Raw genomic sequence first — 20437 nt, 5'->3', positions numbered from 1 at the left:
AAGTGTTTTTTTTTATTGTTTTCTTTTTTTTGAAACTATTTTTTTCTTCATGGAACATGACCTCACAACCTTCAAATCATACTCCTTGTCTTGACAAGGGTGGAAGAGAGAATAAATGAAAAGGATCGGGTTTAATATCATGGTGAAACAAGAAAACAAGAATGGCTCAAACATGGTTAACTAATGGAAAAGAATATGGTAGGCATTTTGAGGGAAAGGTAGGTGAATCCTAGGTGCCCAAATTATTTCAAAACATCAAGTTCTCATGTAATATTGACATGAATCGTACTACAAGTTCTATATCATCAACATTTTAGTTCAGCACACTCTAACAAGAAATAAGATAAAAAATATGAAGAACATGCTCATCAAGGCTCAAATGTTACCAAAGTGGGTTCATGCATTGAGTTAGGCGAATTTCAATCAACAAAGTCATGGATAATCATAAAAAGGTTTAACTCAAATCGCAACTCATGTCATTCACAATCATGAATATCTAGACTTCAAACAATCATACAATTTCAACAAGCATGCCATGCTAAAAATATTCAACAAAGGCGAGAATTTTCAACAAAAATTTAAACCAATTCAACCAAGGGATACTAGAATCAAACATAAAGATAAGAAAGGTGAAACTTAATTCTCTATCCCCCTCACTTAATTCATATTATCCCAATATAAAGAAATTAAAGTACAAGAGAAAGGATAAAGAAAACTCCTCCTGTTCAGTGGCAATGATGGAGAAATGGATTGTTCGATTGGGTTCGATCACTCAAAACTGTTGGAGTGCAAATTGATGCCAAATTTTCCTTTTCTTTTCTTGTCTAAACCACAGTTGTTGTGTAAGTCTCGGCCAGAAGCGCAGAAATCAGTGTTGTGTGAACTGTGATCAGAGTAGTGAACGACAACCAACTACCGGGCAACAATTGAAAGATGGGACTGAGTAAAATAAATAAAAAGAAGAATGAAATAAGGGAAAAAAATTCAAGCTATTTTTTTTTAAAATAAAAGAAATAATGGGGTTTGTGATATAAATCACATGGGTATTGGGGAAGAAGGGGAAGAAGGGAAAGAGTTTGAGTGGAATGGAAAATAAAAAGAATGGAGAATTGGGTGATTTTGTGGCTGATCAAAGTTAGGATGGGGGAGTTCACGCGAGCTGCTGTTGTTGCTAGAGGGTTCGAAAATCACCTAATTCGATCAAAAATACCATTTTGACTTCGTTTAAGTTAGAATAAAAACATACCTGAAAAAAATAACATGAATAAATACTCGACAAAAAAGATAAAAAAAATAAGAGAAATTAAAAAATCAAAATTAAAAATGGGTTGCCTACTATGAAGCGCTTTGTTTAACATCGTTAATCTCGACGACCTGATTCATACTACAGGTTCTGTTTGACATGCTTCCTCTATTTCATATGTTTTTTAACTAAGAAATTTCCTATGAGAAATTCTACGATCGATAAGTTCCTTAATTTTATCCTTGTAGAATTGAAAAGTCTCATAAGCATTTCTTTGGGTCTTTTTTTGCTTTGGAAGCTTGTCTGAAACAATGGCTGACAATACATCATTTTTGCCAGAAGATGAATGCTTCAAATATTCCGACAATTTTTATACTTTTTTTTGTACCTGCAAAATGGAAGGAATAATTTTAGATTCAGAAGGAACCAAGCATGAATCAGAATAAATAGATTTTTTTTATCAAACTCCTTGATTTCTTTATCGAGGTCCTATAATTCCCTAAAAATTATCAAACAAATTAGTTTCCATGAATTGATTGGCCAAAGGATTAATTATATCAATAAAATTTAGGCTTGCCACAGTGTTTAGGTATTTCATAGCTTTATATACGTCTAATTTAACGAGCTCACCGTAAAATTCCATTGTTAGAATTTCAGATGTAGTTTTATTGCGATCATTTTCCATATCAGTTACATAAAAATAAGGAAAAATCAAATTGATTATCTTTACTAGAATGTCTCCTAAGACTCTTTCGGGGTAGATAACAGATCTATCAACGAGCTCAATAGTGACTATGGTTTCTTTTAAAGGATCGATGGAAATCAGTTTATAAATAGATAGGGGTATCACATTGATCGAGGTGCCCAAATTGCACAAGGCACACTTAATTTCAACTTTACCAAGCTTACAAGGTATTGTGAACATACCTTGGTCCTTATACTTCGGTGGAAGTCGTTATTGGAAAACTTCCAAAACGTTATTTCCCATATTCACCTTCTCATTTCTGGTGAGCCATATTCAGTTGGTGCAAATATATTTAAGGTACTTTGTAACCCCCTATACCCGGCCTATACGTTACGACCAGATCTAGTGAATTACAGTAAAAATTTTCCAAAAAATCATATTCGAATAAACATCCTTTAAAAATATAGTTGATAATATTAAAATTCAATTCCAATAATTTAAAAGTCGACATAAGGACTAAGTAAAATAAAATATTATGAAATCAGTTTTGAAACAAATCTATCATCAGTATCAAAAGCGGTATAAGTCATAAAACAAATACTTACAAAATATAGACACATGTCACCCAAAGTAAATGCAACTCAGAAGATAAATACATTACAACAAAAGGTATTGTACGAATGTGTCGATCCTCCAAGTGCCAGGTTCGGGATGCCTATCAAAAGTATCTGAAAGAGAAAAAGTTTGGGGAAGTTAGCTAGGGAGATCAGTTTGTTCCAACAGTGCAGAAATAAACATATAATTAAGATTTCAAAATCAATTCAACATTAAAATCATGAAACATCAATAGAGTTTCCAAAACTAGTTTAGTTCAAAATTATGAAAACGTCAGTAGTGTTTTAGCTTAAAAATACAAAATCACCCTCCAACCAAAAACCATATGCAGTTCCCAAGAACTGCATCCATAAGAACCTACCATAGGCCCAAAAGACGTAGGTACCAACCTAAGAGAGCACCTTGGGTCCATAAGGTCTTGCCCTAGCCAAAGCTTAGGTGCCCACCTGAGGGGTGTGCCCTCAGACCTATAAGGTCTTACCCAATTCACATAGTAGATGTGCCACCCTAAGAGGGTACCTTAGGGTCCATAAGGTCTTACCACTAGGCCCATTAAGCCCAGAATCCCACCCAAGAGTTGCCTTAGGTCCACAAGGAATTACCAGTTTGATCGGTCTAAACGTATATAAGGAATTACCAGTTTGACCCAGCTGAACCTGTGGAGACTTCGGAAAAAAATATTTTTCAAACAGTAACCAGTGATAGCCACAAATCAAAGTTCAAAAAGATATCAATTTAGTAAAATCAGTAACCAGAGAACATGAATAAGACAATCAGGCTTAATTTTAGTAAATCAAAATCAAACTTTAAATCAGATAAATCATAAGGAAACAATTCAAAAAGATAGTCACATTGCAAATTAGATAAAACAATCATGTGCACATGGTATTTGAAACATATATTTAAAAAAGGTATATGGCACGGAAGGAACACACCTCGAAAAATGAATCAGTCTGGGAGATTTATCGAGCATCGGCTTCACTTTGCTCTTCGACTGTACGAGAACCTAAGTCATATCAGAATGGGGTTATATTCTGAGTAATATACTAAACTAAATATTTATTGGGGTTGCAGAACTATACGAGTATTCACAGGCTATTGGGGACAAGTGGATCGGGAAGAATTGGGTCCAGAAGTCGAACAGTCAGGAGATACACGAGTACCTTGAATATACGATAACATTAATTATTCCTTGATCTTCCAGTTAAATTTGATGCACTTAAATAAATATTTAATTTATATATGGACATTCTGGCTTAATGATAAATTTAGAGGCTTTTAGTTTCAAATTTGGTAAGACGGACTTTGGATTCGGACTCAAGACGTTGAAAAACATAAAATATGACTCTTGGAAAATTTTGATTTTTTTGTCAAAGTCAATGGGTTGACTCTATCCGAGTTGACTTAGCTTAATCGGTTCGGTTGACATAGTTCGGTATGAGTTGACTCATACCGATTCAAACCAGTTCAGGTTGGTTCAAGCCGGTCCAAATCGATTGGACCGATCTACAAGGCTTTCCTGGAACGTAGAAGAGCCTCACGTGCACTCCCGACGCGTGGCGATGCGTGTAGGAGTAACGGAGGTCGGTGTGATCAGTTGATTCTCCTTGAGCATCCAAACACAATTACAAAGCCAAAATCAACTCAAACATCAACCAAAATCATGCCAAAATATCTGGAATACAACCGGAGCTTACCCAAAATGTCGATCAACAATGGGACGAATTCGAACGACAAACCTGGTCGGGTTTTTTCTGAAACTGTTGGGGAGCACAATGACAGCTGGCGTGAAGCTCACTGACAGCCCGATCGGTCACAATTTATGAGAAAGTGAGGGTGGAGTTAGGTTTTTTAACCGACCTTTCAAACGCTTCTCCACAGCGGACGACGTGGGGTTTCAACGAGTGACCGATTGAGGTGGGTTTAGAGCTTGATGATACTTCCATTAGGCTTGGCGGTGACACACATCGGTGGATGGTGACGTCAAAATGAGGAGGTGGGCTGGTGGGTTCTTCTACTCCTAAGCGATGTATAGGGGCCGATTGGATTTGGTGATGGGTTGAGGTCACCGGTCACTCCTAAAGTCGGTGAAAATGGTGGTGCACTCAACTGTCGACTAAAGGGATGGCCGGAAGGGTGATAGTGGGCTCGTTTGGTTTGGGGTTTGAGTTTTCGAGAGGTTTTGGTTCACGAACACATAGGGGGTTTGAAATGGGTTAACACCTATTAATATAAAATAAAATTATATAACCTCCTAATAGCCATATTGGTTTAGCCCTTTTGGTAGGGGAATGGCTAGCCACTCTAGGGGTCAGGGGTTCAAATGCCTCCAACCACCCCTTATTTTATTTTGGGTGTCAGGTGGGTTATGATATAATTACGGGATTGGTACCTAAACTCTCTAAACTTTTTAAATTAGCCTAAAAAGTTTTAAAATCTCATAATTTAATCCCTAAAATCCATTAATTTACTTAATAAATTTAATTTAAAGAAATTGGGGGTGTGACAATTCTCCTCCCCTTAAAAGAATTTTATCCTCGAAATTCACCATAGTTAAATAGGAAATAGAACCTTGATTTATAGAGGTTTCTTCTTAAGATAATGGTTAATTACTCTATTGACGATAACGAAGAATCTTGTTAAACTTAGAATGGAAATAGGGTCTTGGTGTCTTAGAATAGAAATAGGGTCTCGGTTCCTTAATCAAAAGTCTGAGGGGCCTCAAGATACAAAACTTTAATATAGAAAGGACGTTGCTAGATATGCATGGCAAGAAATATAAATATCAATAAATATACCTGCAGATGTCCCAGGCTCAACTCGATCACTATAACGTCGGGTAGCATAGACAAGGGTATACTGTCGAGCCTCAGAAGCAGTCGGTCCTTTACTCTGCGATCGAGCTCTACTATCAAATCTAGAAACATATCCAAAAGTCCTACCCTGACTATGACTTCTAGCTGGTGTCAAAACAGAAGTATGTGATCATGCAGGAGTTTGAGTAGGGGTCCGCTCAACAGAAGCTGAATGTGGATAATTCCTCATAAAGCGTTCACTAGAGCCACAACGATAACAGATACCCATCTTCTTACGATACCTCCCCCTTGTTGATTTTCACAATACTCGTAACTCGATATTGGAGTGAAACCTGAAAAATTACCTCGACTAACCAAATGGAGGTGGAGGTGACACAGGTCTCGAACCAGTATGACTCCCTTAACGAGAAGCAGAACGAGTCCTCTTATCAGGGCACACAGAAGGCTTAGACTTACCTGAAGATCTCTTAGATCGATCTCAATCTACCCTATCTATATTAGGTGCAGAAGCCTCGACTTCCTCAACATCTTTTGCTCTTCTCACTACAACATCAAACACCTCATCCTAATGAGTAACCACCTAACGACGCATCTCGTATCTGAGTCCCCGAGAAAACTTTTAGCACCTATCCCTCTCGATAGTTACCAAACTGGAACCATACTTTAAAAACTTCAAGAACTCGATCTCATATTCAAAAACTGTCATATCTCCTTGAACTAAATCCTGAAATAATTGTCGCCTCTGCGTGAGATAGCGCCTCCCAAAAAATGACTCCTAAAATGCTCTCTGAAGAAATCCCAGGTCAGACGATCAACTGATATACTACTCACTACCGACTCCCACTATGTGTGAGCATTCCCGTCCAACATAGAAATACCTCCCAAATAACGTCACTACAGATCTAAGCCTAGCTGATCCATAAGTTGCTCAGTATCGCAGAGCCAGTCCTTAGCCTCAGTCAAACCTCTACCAGTAGGACCTCAAAGTTCCTAACTGTATTAGCAATCAGAGACTGAGAAATGAGGACCTCGGGTGTAATGCCAGCAGCTCGAACCGCTCTCTAAATCAACTAAAGGAAATGCCTACTGAGATTCTTATCTAATACAACCTTAGCCGACTCAGTCTTAGAAATGGTTGCTCCTCTAATCGGAGTAGTCAAACCTATACCAGGGGCAGGGGCAGATCCATCGGGGTCGTATGAGTGGAACTTTCTACATGAGGTAGGGGGTCTACACATATCTCGTCTATGGGGTCTGTAAATCTAATCACTCGACCTCACCCATGGCCAAGTCGATAACCATGTTTACAACTCATTCTTTAAAAATCTCGAGTTCACTACAAAAAGGTAAAACCTAAGATTAGATTGACACTTGGAGTCCCACACACAGCTAAATTCGTAAAAACTTGATGACATGGCCTTCGTAATTTATTTTATAAATTATTTTAAATCATATTCTTTTAGTTTAGACTCACTCACAGTCCGAGATTTTAAAAACCAAAAGCTCTAATACCAAAATATAACCCCCTAGACCCGACCTATACGTTACGACCATATCTAGTAAATTAAAGTAAAAATTTTCCAAAACATTTTTCAATAACTTAAAATCATATTTTGAATAAACATCATTTGAAAATATAGTTGATAATATTAAAGTTCAATTCCAGTAATTTAAAAGTCGTCATAATGACTAAGTAAAATAAAATATCCCGAAATCAGTTTTGAAACAAATTTATCATCAGTATCAAAAGCAGTATAAGCCGTAAAACAATTACTTCCAAAATTTAGTCACATGCCACCCAAAGTAAATGCAACTCGGAAGATAAATACATTACAACAAAAGGTATTGTACGAATGTGTCGATCCTCCAAGTGTCCGGTTTGGGATGCCTATCAAAAGTATCTAAAAGATAAAAGTTTGGGGTGTGAGCTAGGGAGCTCAATGTGTTCCAACAGTGCAGAAATAAAATATAATTAATATTTCAAATCAATTCGACATTAAAGTCATGAAACATCAGTAGATTTTCCAAAATCAGTTTAGTTCCAAATTGTGAAAATGCCAGTAGTTTTTTTAGCTTAAAAATACATAATCGCCCTCCAAACGAACACCATATGATGTTCCCCATAACCGTATCCATAAAGAATTACCCTAGGCCCATTGGACATAGGTGCCATTGTAAGGGAACAACTTGGGTCGATAAGGTCTTACCCTAGCTGAAGCGTAGGTGCCAACTTGAGAGGTATGCCCTTAGGCCCATAAAGACATACCCAATGCACATAGCAGAGGTGACACCCTAAGGGAGTACCTTAGGGTCCGTAAGGTCTTACCACTAGGCCTATTAGGCCTAGGATACCACCCACGAGTCGCCTTAGGTCTACAAGGAATTACCAGTTCGATCGGTCTAAACCTATATAAGGAATTACTAGTTTACCAAACTGAACCTGCAAAGACATCATACTAAATCCTAGAGTACCCCAAAGAAAGACAATTTACAGACAGTAACCAGTAATAGAAGAAAATCAGAGTTTAAATAGATATCAATTTAGTAAAATCAGTAACCAGAGAACATGAATCAAACAATCAGGCTTAAATTTTAGTAAATCAGAAATCATACTTTAAATCAGATAAATCACAAGAAAAAAAGTTAAACAAATAGTCACATTGCAAATCTGATAAAACAATCATGTGCATATGATATTTCAAACATATATTTAAAACATGTATATGTCACACAAGGAACACACCTCGTAAAATGAATCAGTTAATAGGTTGAATATGTCTGAGTTGACTCAGCGAGTTAACTCAACTTGACTAGTTTGGGTTACCTCAATTTGGTCTAATTTGACTCGGTTTGGTTTGAGTTGATGCAGATCGGTTCAAATAGATCTAGGCAGGTCCAGTTTGACTGGATCGGTCTAAAATGCTTTTCTGGAACGTGGAAGAGCCCCACAAACACTATCGGCTGTGGCGACGGGTGTGGCGGCAACGAAGGTCGCGGTGATCGACCGATTCTCCTGGAGCATCCAAACACAATTACGTAGACAAAATCAACTCAAACATCAGCCAAAATATCCTGAATACAACCGAAGCTTACTCAAAACGTTGATCGCCGATGAGACAGATTCAAAAGAAGAAACCAGTCGGGTTTTGGTCGAAAAAACTGGGGAGCATAATAAAGGCTGACGTAAGGCTCACCGGCGGTCGGATCAGTCAAAATTTACGAGAAACCGAGAGTGGAGTTGGGTTTTCTGACCATTCTTTTGAACCTTCTTCAAGTTGGATGATACGGGGTTTTGACTAGTGACATACTGGGGTGGGTTATGAGCTTGATGGCGCTTCTGTTGGGCTAGGCAGTGACACCCGCCGTTAGATGGTGGCTTCGAAATGGGGAGGCGAGCCAGCAGGTTCTTCTACTCCTCCATGATGTATGGCAGCTGGTTGGATTCAGTGATGGTTAGGTTGAGGTCGTTAGTCGCTGCTAAGGTCGATGACAATGGTGGTGCACTCAACCATGAACTAAAGGGTTAGCCGAAGGGGCGACGGTAGGGTTGTTTGGTTTGGGGGTTTGGGTTTTCAGAGGTTTTGGTTCACGAACACACTTTGGGGTTTGAAATGGGTTAATACCCAGTACAATATAAAATAAAATTATATAACCTCCTTACAACCATAGTGGCCTAGCCTGGTCGGTAGGGCATGGCCAGCCACTCCAAGGGTAAGGGATTCAAACCCCTCCAACCACCCCTTATTTTTATTTTGGGTGTTAGGTGGGTTATGGGATAATTATAGGACTGGTCCTTAAACTCTCTAAACTTTCAAAATTAGCCTAAAAAGTTTTAAGAAATCATAATTTAATCCCTAAAATCCATTAATTTACTTAATAAATTTAATTTGAAAAAAAATTGGAGGTATACTTGGCATATTTCGGCACCTTCAGGATTACCTCAAGAAGTGGAATATTTATTTCCACATTACGAAACACATCCAAGATCTCATTTTCTTCAGCTTGCTTGCCCCGTTTTACCAATCTCGAAGGAAAAAGAGGCGAAACTTTGTAAAGTGAAGAAGAAGAATAAATAAACGTGCTATTACTTAAGTTAGGTGGAGGTGGCATCTCAGTTTCTTTCTTCTTTTTGGGCGGCACGATATTTTCCTCTAGGATCTCAGGTGAAATGATGGTACCACTTCGGACAGTTATCGCACTAACATTCTCTGATTAGCTTCGGTTTATGATGGTAATCTGCCTTGATACTCTAAGTGCCCCACCGTTTGAGCCAATTGGCTTATTTGCTTGTCTATCTCTTAAATATGAGCTTGGGTTTGATTTTGGAATTTTTCTTGGAACAAGCCAATCTCTCAACAATCGACTCTAAAGGAGTCTTTTGTGATAGTTGAGGAGGAAATGAAAGGGCCCTCGGTTGATAATTTTGATTTTCTCTCTGATTTTTTTCGTAATTTAAGTTTGGATGGTCCCTCCATCCTAAATTAAAGGTGTTACCGTATAGGTTATAAGGCCTCTGGGTAGGTCCCAAAAAGTAACCCACAGAATTTACTTGTGTGCCTGACTCCTCTTATAGCATCAGGCAGCAGTCCATCGGGTGTTCCGGCATCGTACATATCTCGCATACCTTTGTTGCTCCAACTTTTCCTGAAATGAGAGAATTAACCATATCATTTAACTTTTCAATTTTATTTTCAAGTGAAACAACACTACTTCGTGAACATGTCGGCTAGATTCACTTGAGGAGCCAAATTGCTACGAATTAGCAACCATCATGGAAATTAAATTCCTCATCGCTTATGGAGTCATGTTGACGATAGCACCTCCACTAGCAGCATCTATTATCATCTTTTCTACCAGAAGCACCCCTTATAAAAATATTGAAGGGGCGTTTTTCCAGATAGACCTGTTGCGGACAACTGGCACAAAGCTTTCTAAACCGCTCCCAATAGTCGTAGAGTGACTCTCTTTCATTCTGTCAAATTCCTAGGATACTTCGCCTTGGTTCACTTGCTGTCGCGGAAATTACTTGGATCAATATACTCCTTGTAGATCTTGGTGTCACGTGTTGTGCTAAACCAACGATTTAGTGTGATAACACCAGTGCTGTCGAGTTAGTGCCAATCTAGTGATGCATTCCAAGTCCAAACAAGTTGAGATGGATGTGCATTTTGTTCGGGAAAATGTATCGGCTGGTCTTCTTCGCGTAAATTATGTTCCAGCTGAAGAACAATATGCTGATGGCCTTACAAAGCCACTTTCCAAATCCATGTTTGATTCATTTCGACAGAAGATGATGGTGACGGAAGCTTTGGAGGGTGCAAGAAGCGGGGAGAATGTTATAACTATGACTCGGCAATAACCAATTGTTGCGTGAGCTGTGAGCTATTTGCTGAGCTGGCTGGTTTGTTATTAGTGTTTGTTAAGGTTTGTTATTCTACAGGTCATGCGAAAATATTGAACTCCACTCTATATATAACGATAAGGAGACCCTGTGTAATAAAGCGTGCTTCTGAAATAAAAATCTATTTTGGAAAGCTTTCGTTCTCTAAATATTCAACAACTGGAATATAACGTTAATGTAGGTATTGCCTTGTTTGATTTGTTTACAAGGAATGTAAGATTACAATGTTTGGTTTTAGGAATATAAGATTATTGGATGCATGTTTTATCAAGTTATTCTTGTGATATATGTTTTTTAACAAGTTAAACTTTAATATTAAATTATAAATATTTTAATGAAAATATATAAAATATTTTAATGAAAATATATAAAATATTTTAAGCGTTACACTATCCAAGTTTAAAGAAAAAATATTTAACATTTAACATATAATTAATATAATTAGTATATCAAACTTATATTTTTAAATAATTTTTGTAAGTAACATAACATAACAGAACAGAACGTAACGTAACGTAACGTTAACGTAACGTAACGTAACGTAACGTAACTTAACGTAACGTAACGTAACGTAACGTAACGTAACGTAACGTAATAATATAAAAATGATATTGTGATCTCAAATGGACAAATATATTATTTTTTAATATATAAAATCTAATTTTTAATTACTCAAAATTAAATATTATTTAAATAATTACATTTTTTTACAATAATAACATTTTCACCTCAACAAATTACAAAATGATTAATATATAAATATTAAAAATATGAAATAATTTTAACTATCCAAATTTATTAATATTTTACTAAATTAAACTCTTTATATATTATTATTATTATTATTATTTAGTTTTTAATTTTGAGTAAAACACAAAGAACAAAAATCAAGAAAGATTCATATGAAAAAATCATTATTTTAAGGGTATTTGTGTCTAAAATTGTGAGAATTATTTTAATAATTTAAAAATAACAACATTCTCACTTTTAAATAAAAACATACTACTATCGAGAAAGATGATTTTTTTTTCGTGAACTAAATATAAAAAATATAATTTCAGAAAAAATATTTCTTAATAATCTTTTATGTAAACCAAATGCACCTTAATGCGAAACTTTGGCGTCTTGTTATTCCTGAATTTCGCATGCAATTATTATGAGCACTACTTCATGATTCCTTCCTTTTGTCCATTAAAATTCACACAAAAGGTTAATCTTCCACCCAAAAAATTCATGAAAGTTTCATTGTATTCACGCATGAATAAAAATAATACGAATTTAAACTAAAATAATTTAAAAACAATATATAAACTCATAAAAGAAATACTATATTGTTATTACCAATAGTTACAGTACCAGACAAGCTGGGCGAGTTTGATCCCGATTCTCCACTAACAATAAAAAAACCAATCACGCGCTCCAAGATCTTGCCACGTGTCATACGAATCATCGCTGATGTATCAACGCTCCACTCTCTTTCTCTTAAAAGTTGAAAAACTCAGTTTCCATTGCTTGAGTTGATTCGTTCAATCTCTTCAAACCCATATCTTGTTTTCTCCCTCAGAATCCCATTGTTGTTCAAATAAATATGGCTGATAATTGCACTAGAAAGCTCATAGTTGAAATCTGCAACGCCAAAAACTTGATGCCCAAAGACGGGCAAGGAACGGCCAGTGCTTATGCCATTGTCGATTTCGATGGTCAAAGAAGAAGAACAAAAACAAAGCTCCGGGACCTTAATCCTGTATGGGATGAGAAGCTGGAGTTTTTGGTTCATGATATCGAATCAATGCCTTCCGAGATGCTGGAGATCAATCTGTATAATGATAAGAAAGCCGGGAAAGAAGCACTTTTCTGGGTAAACTGAAGTTGGCCGGCAGTGTTTTTGTTAAAGCTGGGGAAGAAACTCTTATTTATTACCCCTTGGAGAAACGGAGTGTCTTTTCGAAAATTAAAGGTGAGATTGGCGTCAAAGTTCTTTATGTTGATGAAGAAGCGCCTCCGGTACCGGCAGAGACCGCGGCTGAGAAGAAGCCCGACACGGCGGAGGAGAAGCCTCCGGAGAATCCGAAGACAGAGGAGGATAAGGAGGAAAAAGTGGAAGAAAAGAAAGCGGAAGAAGAGAAGCCAAAGGAAGAAGCACCCAAAGAAGAAGAGAAACCAAATCCACCCCTAGAGGAGACTAGTAAGCCTGATGACACCACCGTCGCTGCCACTCCTGCGACGCCTACGACGACGAAAACAACTCCTCATCGTCAGAAGTGGAGAACCCTCGATTAGAACATAGAGAGGAGCAAATATCAACGAAGGTAGCAGTAAATACGAAAGATGAAACGGGTAAAAGCACCCAACTTGTCATTAACGAGTTAGAACTCCGACCATTCTTCGGTGACCATAATCGTATCGCATTCGATCTCGTAGACCGTATGCCATTTTTATACGTCCGAGTTGTTAAAGCAAAACCAGCCAACAAAGAACCAGTTTGTCCCCTTCATGCAAAACTGGTTATCGGTACTCATAGTATCAAAACAAAAAGCCAAATCGACAAAGACTGGGATCAAGTTTTCGCTTTCGACAAAGAAAGACTAAATTCAAGTTCTTTAGAAGTTTCAGTCTGGGCTGAAGAAGAGCAGAAGAAGGAAGAGAAGAAGGAAGGATACGCCGCAGCCGCCTTCGCCGCTGTGGTGGTGGAGAATTGTCTAGGAACGGTGTCGTTCGATCTGCAAGAAGTGCCCAAAAGAGTTCCACCGGATAGTCCTTTGGCTCCTCAGTGGTATAGTCTTGAGTCTGACAAATCACCGGGAAATGACGTGATGGTTTCTGTCTGGATCAGAACTCAGGCCGATGAATCTTTCCAATCGGATTCTGGTGGGTTAATACCCGAGACCCGGGCAAAGGTTTATTTGTCTCCAAAGCTTCGGTATTTGAGACTAACGGTTATCCAAACCCAAGATTTGCAGCTTGGTTCAGTATCTGAAGCTAAGGTTCGGAGTCCTGAGCTTTATGTTAAGGCTCAGCTCGGGGCTCAAGTTTTCAAAACCAGTAGAGCTCAAGTGGGGTCAGCTTGGAATGAGGATTTGGTTTTTGTGGCGGCTGAGCCGTTTGAGCTGTTTTTGGTGGTCTCGGTTGAGGGTTGGAGCAATGGGCAGTCAGTGGGCCAGGCTAAGATCCATGTGCCGAGACTTGAGATGCGAACCGATGATAAAGCCCAACAAAAATCAAGATGGTTTAATTTGGTTGGTGCTGAAAACAAGCCTTACGCCGGTAGAATTCACGTCAGAGCATGTTTGGAAGGCGGGTATCACGTGATTGATGAAGCTGCCAACGTGACCAGCGATGTTCAAGCCGCGGCTAAGCAGTTAGCTAAACCTCCGATCGGATTGCTCGATGTCGGGATCAGAGGTGCTTGTAACTTGTTGCTGGTTAAGACCAGAGATGGTACTCGTGGCATGACCGATGCTTATGTGGTGGTTAATGTTGAGTTTATAATCAATTTTTTTCTGTTAATAGTTTGTTACAAGTAGTTTTAAGTTAGTTAGGGAGTTGGTTTGAAAGGTTATATATATATATGTGTGTAAACAGATTGTAAAGTGTGTGAAATGAAAATTAAATTTTTCCTACTGTTCTCGTATTACATTTTAACATGGTATCAGGTTAACCCAATTTCACTGGGCCTTTTCTTCCTTCTCGGGCTCTTGCTTCATTTCTTTCCTCCTTCCTGAAGCAGATTGCCTTTCTTCACAGCTGCATCTTTCACGATGCCACCCACAACAGCCCTGATGGCCGAATCAACGCTTCTCGATTTCAATCACCCGTTGTATCTCCATCCCTCGGATACTCCGGGCACGATTTTGATCTCGCATCAGTTGTATGGACCAGATAACTACACCGTCTGGAGTCGCTCCATGCGAATCGCACTTCTCGCCAAAAATAAATTAGGATTCGTCGATGGAGGTTGCTGCCGCGATGATTTCCAGTCCTCTCTTCAAGCACAATGGGACAGATGCAACGCCCTTGTGCTGTCATGGCTCATCAATTCCGTGAGCAAGGATTTGTCTGTTGGAATTGTTTTTGCCTCCAGCGCAGCGTTCGTTTGGGCTGATCTCAAGGAGCGCTTTGACAAGGTCGACGGTTCCCGGATATTTTTCCTTCATCGTGATATTACCACGATGGCTCAAGGCAAGCTCTCCATTTTTGCATATTTCTCACGGTTGAAGCTTTTGTGGGACGAGTATGATGCACTGGTACCTTACTCGAGCTGTACTTGTGAAAACGCTCAGTCCAGTTCACAACATGTTTCTCAACAGAGGTTGTTCCAGTTTCTCATGGGGCTGAATGACCCGTACACTGCTATTCGAAGTCAATTGCTATTTATGCAGCCCTTACCTTCAGTCAACAACGCCTATTCCATGATCAGCCAGGAGGAATCTCATCGCCTTCAGTTGTCCGCGTTGTCCCTCTCGTGGACTCTACAACACTGTACTCCAATGCTTCTGGCAACCATCGACAGTTTACTGGTATATGTGATCACTGTAAAGTGAAGGGCCATAAAAAGTAGAATTGTTATCGCCTTATTGGCTTCCCTCCTGATTTTAAATTCAACAAGAAGAAGGGTTCCCAAGATGCTATGGTGACTCCCTCTGATCATGAGATATCTAATCCAGCTCCACCAGTTTTCACAAATGCACAGTATTAACAGCTTCTGGAGCTTCTAAATCGATCTTCAGCTCAAAGTTCTAGTCCAGATTCCTGTGTGAATCTGGAAGGTACATTCTGTTCTCTTACTTATAATTCAGTTGAATGGATTCTAGATTCTGGAGCAACTGACCATATTTTATCAGACTTAAAATGCATGCTCGATCTTGTGCCCTGTACATCCACACCTAAATTTGTTCAGCTGCCTACTGGAAAATCTTTTGTTGTCACACATATAGGTTATGTTAGGCTCCCAAATGGTCTTCAATTATCAAATGTTCTTCATGTGCCTCACTTTACTCATAATCGCATTTCTGTTTCAAAACTGACTAATGAGTTAAACTGTGTTGTTTTGTTCTATCATGACCTTTGCATATTGCAGGATCTTTGCAATGGCATGATGAGGGTGGTTGGTAAAGAATATAGAGGTCTATACATGCTCAGGTTTCCATCAAATTCTGTTTTTTCTGTTTCTGCCTTAGAATATTCTGTTGATGCATGTACACCCTTTATTAGTTCTGAAACTTTTCTTAATACTTGTAAATCCGTTGATGCAAATAAAACAAATCTTTGGCATGCTCGTTTAGGACATGTTCCAGTTTCTCAACTAAAAAAATTGCCTATGTTTTATAATGAGAATTTTCATCATGAATCTGTTCAAAATTGTTCTATCTGTCCTTTAGCTAGACAATCTAGGCTTCCATTTCCAGTTAGCAATTCCAGGACCACTACTCCCTTCACATTGATTCATATTGATTTGTGGGGGCCTTATCGAATCTCAACTCATGCTGGTCAACGTTTTTTCTTAACCACTGTAGATGACTACACTAGGATGTATTGGGTGTACTTATTGAGGCTTAAGAATGATGTTATTTCCTGTCTTCGAACCTTTATCTTAATGGTTCAGAATCAGTTTTCTGTCTCAGTTAAAATTGTTCGTAGTGATAATGGCCGTGAATTTTTTAATTCTGAGTGTTCTCCCTTGTTTGCATCTTTAGGAATTATCCATCAAAGTACTTGTGTATGCACTCCTCAACAAAATAGGGTTGCAGAACGTAAACATAGGCATCTTTTAGAAGTTGCTCAAGCTCTTCGTTTTCAGTCTCGAGTTCCCTTTAAATTATGGGGAGAATGTGTGTTAGCTGCTTGCTATATTATCAATATGTTGCCTTCATCAGTCATGTCTTGGAAAACTCCTTTGAATTACTGTACCATAAACCTCCGTCTTATGAACATTTTAGAGTGTTAGGTGTCTTTGTTTTGCAACAAATCTTACACCTCATGATAAATTTGATGCTCGAGCCTTTGCTTCTGTTTTTTTGGATACTCTCCAACCCAAAAGGTTATTTACTGTTTAATCTTGACTCTAAAAAACTATTCATCAGTAGGGATGTTAAGTTTCATGAAAATCAGTTTCCTTTTCATCAATCTTCTTCTTTTTATAATTTTGATCCAACCTTCTTCCTATCTACGACCCTTATTCATGATGATGATTTCTTGGTTTTAAATACTCCGTGTCCTCAAAATTCCAGCTCCCTTCATAATAATCCTACTGAGTTGAATACCACTAATGATGAACACACCTCTCAAATTTCAGTTCAGTCTTCTGCTTCAATAAGTGCACTTGTTCCTTCTAGGAAGTCCTCTAGAGTATCTAAGCCTCCTACTTGGTTAAATAATTTTGTCTGGTCTTGTCAATCCTCTTCTTCAAATTTCAGTTCTCTTTCTTATTATCACTTACCACTTTATACTCAAGTGTTCTTTTCTTCCATTTCTCAAATTTCTGAGCCTCAATCTTATTCTGAGGCTGTTCAAGATCCACTTTGGGTTTAAGATATGAAAGAAGAAATACATGCATTGGAGTCTAATAGAACTTGGTCATTTGTTCCATTACCACCAGGAAAAGTTCCTATTGGATGTAAGTGGGTTTATAGAGTTAAGTACAAAGCATCCGGTGAGGTTGAGAGATATAAAGCTCGCTTGGTTGCTAAAGGCTATAATCAATAGGAGGGAATTGATTTTGTTGACACATTTTCTCCTGTGGTTAAAATGGTTACTATTCGAACCATTCTCGCACTTGCTTCTATTTTTCATTGGCCATTATTGCAAATGGATATATTAAATGCTTTTCTACAAGGAGATCTTTATGAGGAAGTCTATATGCAATTACCTGAGGGTTTTTGCAGTCAGGGGGAGAGGATTGTGTGTAGACTACAAAAATCATTGTATGGTCTCAAGCAAGCCTCCAGGCAGTGGAATCTTAAATTAACAAAGGCATTGGTCTCAACTGGTTATGTTCAAAGCAAGTATGACTACTCATTGTTCATCAAGAGACATCAAGGTAAAATGACCTTGTTATTAGTCTATGTTGATGATTTGGTAATCACAGGTGATAGTAGTGAGTTGATTGCTAAATTGAAGCAAATGTTGAATAGCCATTTTAAGATGAAGGATTTGGGGGAGTTAAAATATTTCTTAGGAATTGAGGTATTGAGGTCAAAAGAAGGTATACTTTTGAATCAAAGGAAGTATGCACTCCAGTTAATCAAGATACTGGTTTGGAGGAAGCAAAGCCTGCTATTACTCCCCTAGAGCAGAATCTGAAGTTGACTACTTTGGACTATGATAAGATTGTGCAACAGGATAGTGAAGATGTACACAATCTAGTTGAAAAGTCAGTTTATCAAAGACTTATTGGGAGGCTGATTTACTTGACATATACAAGACCGGATATTACATTTGCAGTGAATCTTCTTAGTCAATTCATGAAGCAACCTAAGAGGTCTCATATGGAGGCAGCTTTGAGAGTAGTTAAATATGTCAAGAAGGAACCAGGGCAGGGAATCTTGTTAAAATCCTCTTCAATTTATCAACTTTTAGCCTATTGTGATTCAGATTGGGGATCATGTCCAATGACAAGAAAATCTATGACATGTTTTTACATTAAGATTGGTGATTCATTAGTTTCATGGAAATCAAAGAAACAAAATGTTGTAGCAAGGTCTTCGGCAGAAGCAGAATATAGAGCTATGGCAGTGGTCACTTCAGAGCTGGTGTGGTTGCAAGGTTTGCTTGCAAAGCTTAGCATTAAAGGTCTGAAGCCTGTAAAACTTCACTGTGACAACAGAGCTGCACTTCAAATAGCAGCTAATCCAGTGTATCATGAAAGGACAAAGCACATTGAAATTGATTGTCATTTTGTGAGAGAAAAGATACAAGAAGGGATGATTCAAACAGAACATGTTTCAACACATGAGCAGCTTGCAGATATCATGACCAAGGCCTTGGGAAGTCAACAACATGGTTATCTGCTATCCAAGTTAGGAGTTGAAAATATTTTTCAACATCCAACTTGAGGGGGAGTGTTGAGTTTATAATCAGTTTTTTCTGTTAATAGTTTGTTACAAGTAGTTTTAAGTTAGTTAGGGAGTTGGTTTGAAAGGTTATATATATATATATGTGTAAACAGATTGTAAAGTGTGTGAAATGAAATTTAATTTTTCCTGTTGTTCTCGTATTACATTTTAACAGCTAAGTATGGGTAAAAATGGATCCGTACACGTACGATTCTCGATCGGTTTAATCCATGTTGGAACGAGCAGTATACTTGGGACGTCTATGATCCATGTACGGTGCTCACCATTGGCGTATTCGACAACGGGCGATACAAGCAAGATGAATTAGGGAAGCCCGGTAGGGATCTACATATCGGTAAAATATGTATACGATTATCGACCCTCGATACGAATAGGGTGTATCTGAATTCGTATAATCTGACTGTATTGTTACCTAATGGGGCCAAGAAGATGGGAGAGATTGAGATAGCCGTTCGATTTTCTTGCTCATCATGGTTGAGTCTAATCCAAGCCTACGGCACCCCAATGTTGCCAAGGATGCATTATATTCGCCCATTAGGTCCAGCCCAGCTGGACATATTACGCCAAACGGCTATGCACATAGTGACGGTGAGGCTATCTAGGTCCGAGCCACCTTTGGGACAAGAAGTGGTTCAATTCATGTTGGATACCGATACACACGTGTGGAGCATGAGGAAGAGCAAGGCAAATTGGTTTAGAGTTGTGGGGTGTTTTTCACGTGCAGCAAACTTGGCACGATGGTTAGATGGGATCCGCACGTGGGCAAACCCGCCGACTACCGTTCTGGTTCATGCATTGCTTATAGCGGTGGTGATGTGCCCACAAGTAGTGCTTCCTACTGTGTTCATGTACGTATTCTTGATCTTAGCGCTGAGATTTCGTTACCGTATGCGAATTCCACATAATGTGGACTTGAGGCTCTCCTATGTTAATGTTGTAAGCTCCGACGAACTCGATGAAGAGTTCGACGGTCTTCCGACCACACGGTCGCCAGACATAATACGTTTCCGATATGACCGTTTACGTGCTTTGGCGAGCCGAGCTCAAATACTGTTGGGAGATGTTGCAGCCCAAGGGGAACGTTTAGAGGCTTTGTTTAATTGGAAGGACCCAAGAGCTACGGGTATTTTTGTAGTGGTTTGCCTGTTTGCTTCATTGGTATTTTACGTGGTACCTTTCAAAGTGTTTGTGTTAGGATCAGGGTTCTACTACATCCGACACCCGAGGTTCAGAGGCGACATGCCATCGCCTCCGCTCAACTTTTTTCGACGACTGCCGTCGCTTTCTGATCAAATTATGTAAACCACCAGCGGTGAGTGCGTTTTGAGTACACTTTCTTGGTGAATGGCTGAATGCGGTGGTGGTGTAGCATAAATGTTACTATTGTTTTGCAATGACCGTTGATGTGCGGGCAAGGATTTTAAAAGAACTTAGCAAGCTGACCGTTGGGATCCCATGATACACGGGAACATGTTTCCAGGATTATAAAACTGAAAAGTTGGGAATTGCAATTTAAACATGGTATTTTGTGTCTTTGTACCAAAATAATATATATTATTTAGTGTAATGTTATAAATTATTATATATTTTAAAGTGATGGTTAAA

General features: G+C 38.5%; 1 pseudogene; it reads left to right on the top strand.

Annotated features, from left to right (window-relative positions):
* Positions 1 to 12348: 12348 nt before the first annotated feature.
* Positions 12349 to 20153, top strand: LOC120179150 (annotated as a pseudogene).
* Positions 20154 to 20437: the final 284 nt, after the last annotated feature.

The sequence above is a fragment of the Hibiscus syriacus genome, unplaced genomic scaffold, assembly GCF_006381635.1.
Source record: "Hibiscus syriacus cultivar Baekdansim isolate YM2019G1 unplaced genomic scaffold, ASM638163v2 tig00112402_pilon, whole genome shotgun sequence".
NCBI lineage: Eukaryota > Viridiplantae > Streptophyta > Magnoliopsida > Malvales > Malvaceae > Hibiscus > Hibiscus syriacus.
This window is presented reverse-complemented; position numbering and strand designations above follow the sequence as displayed.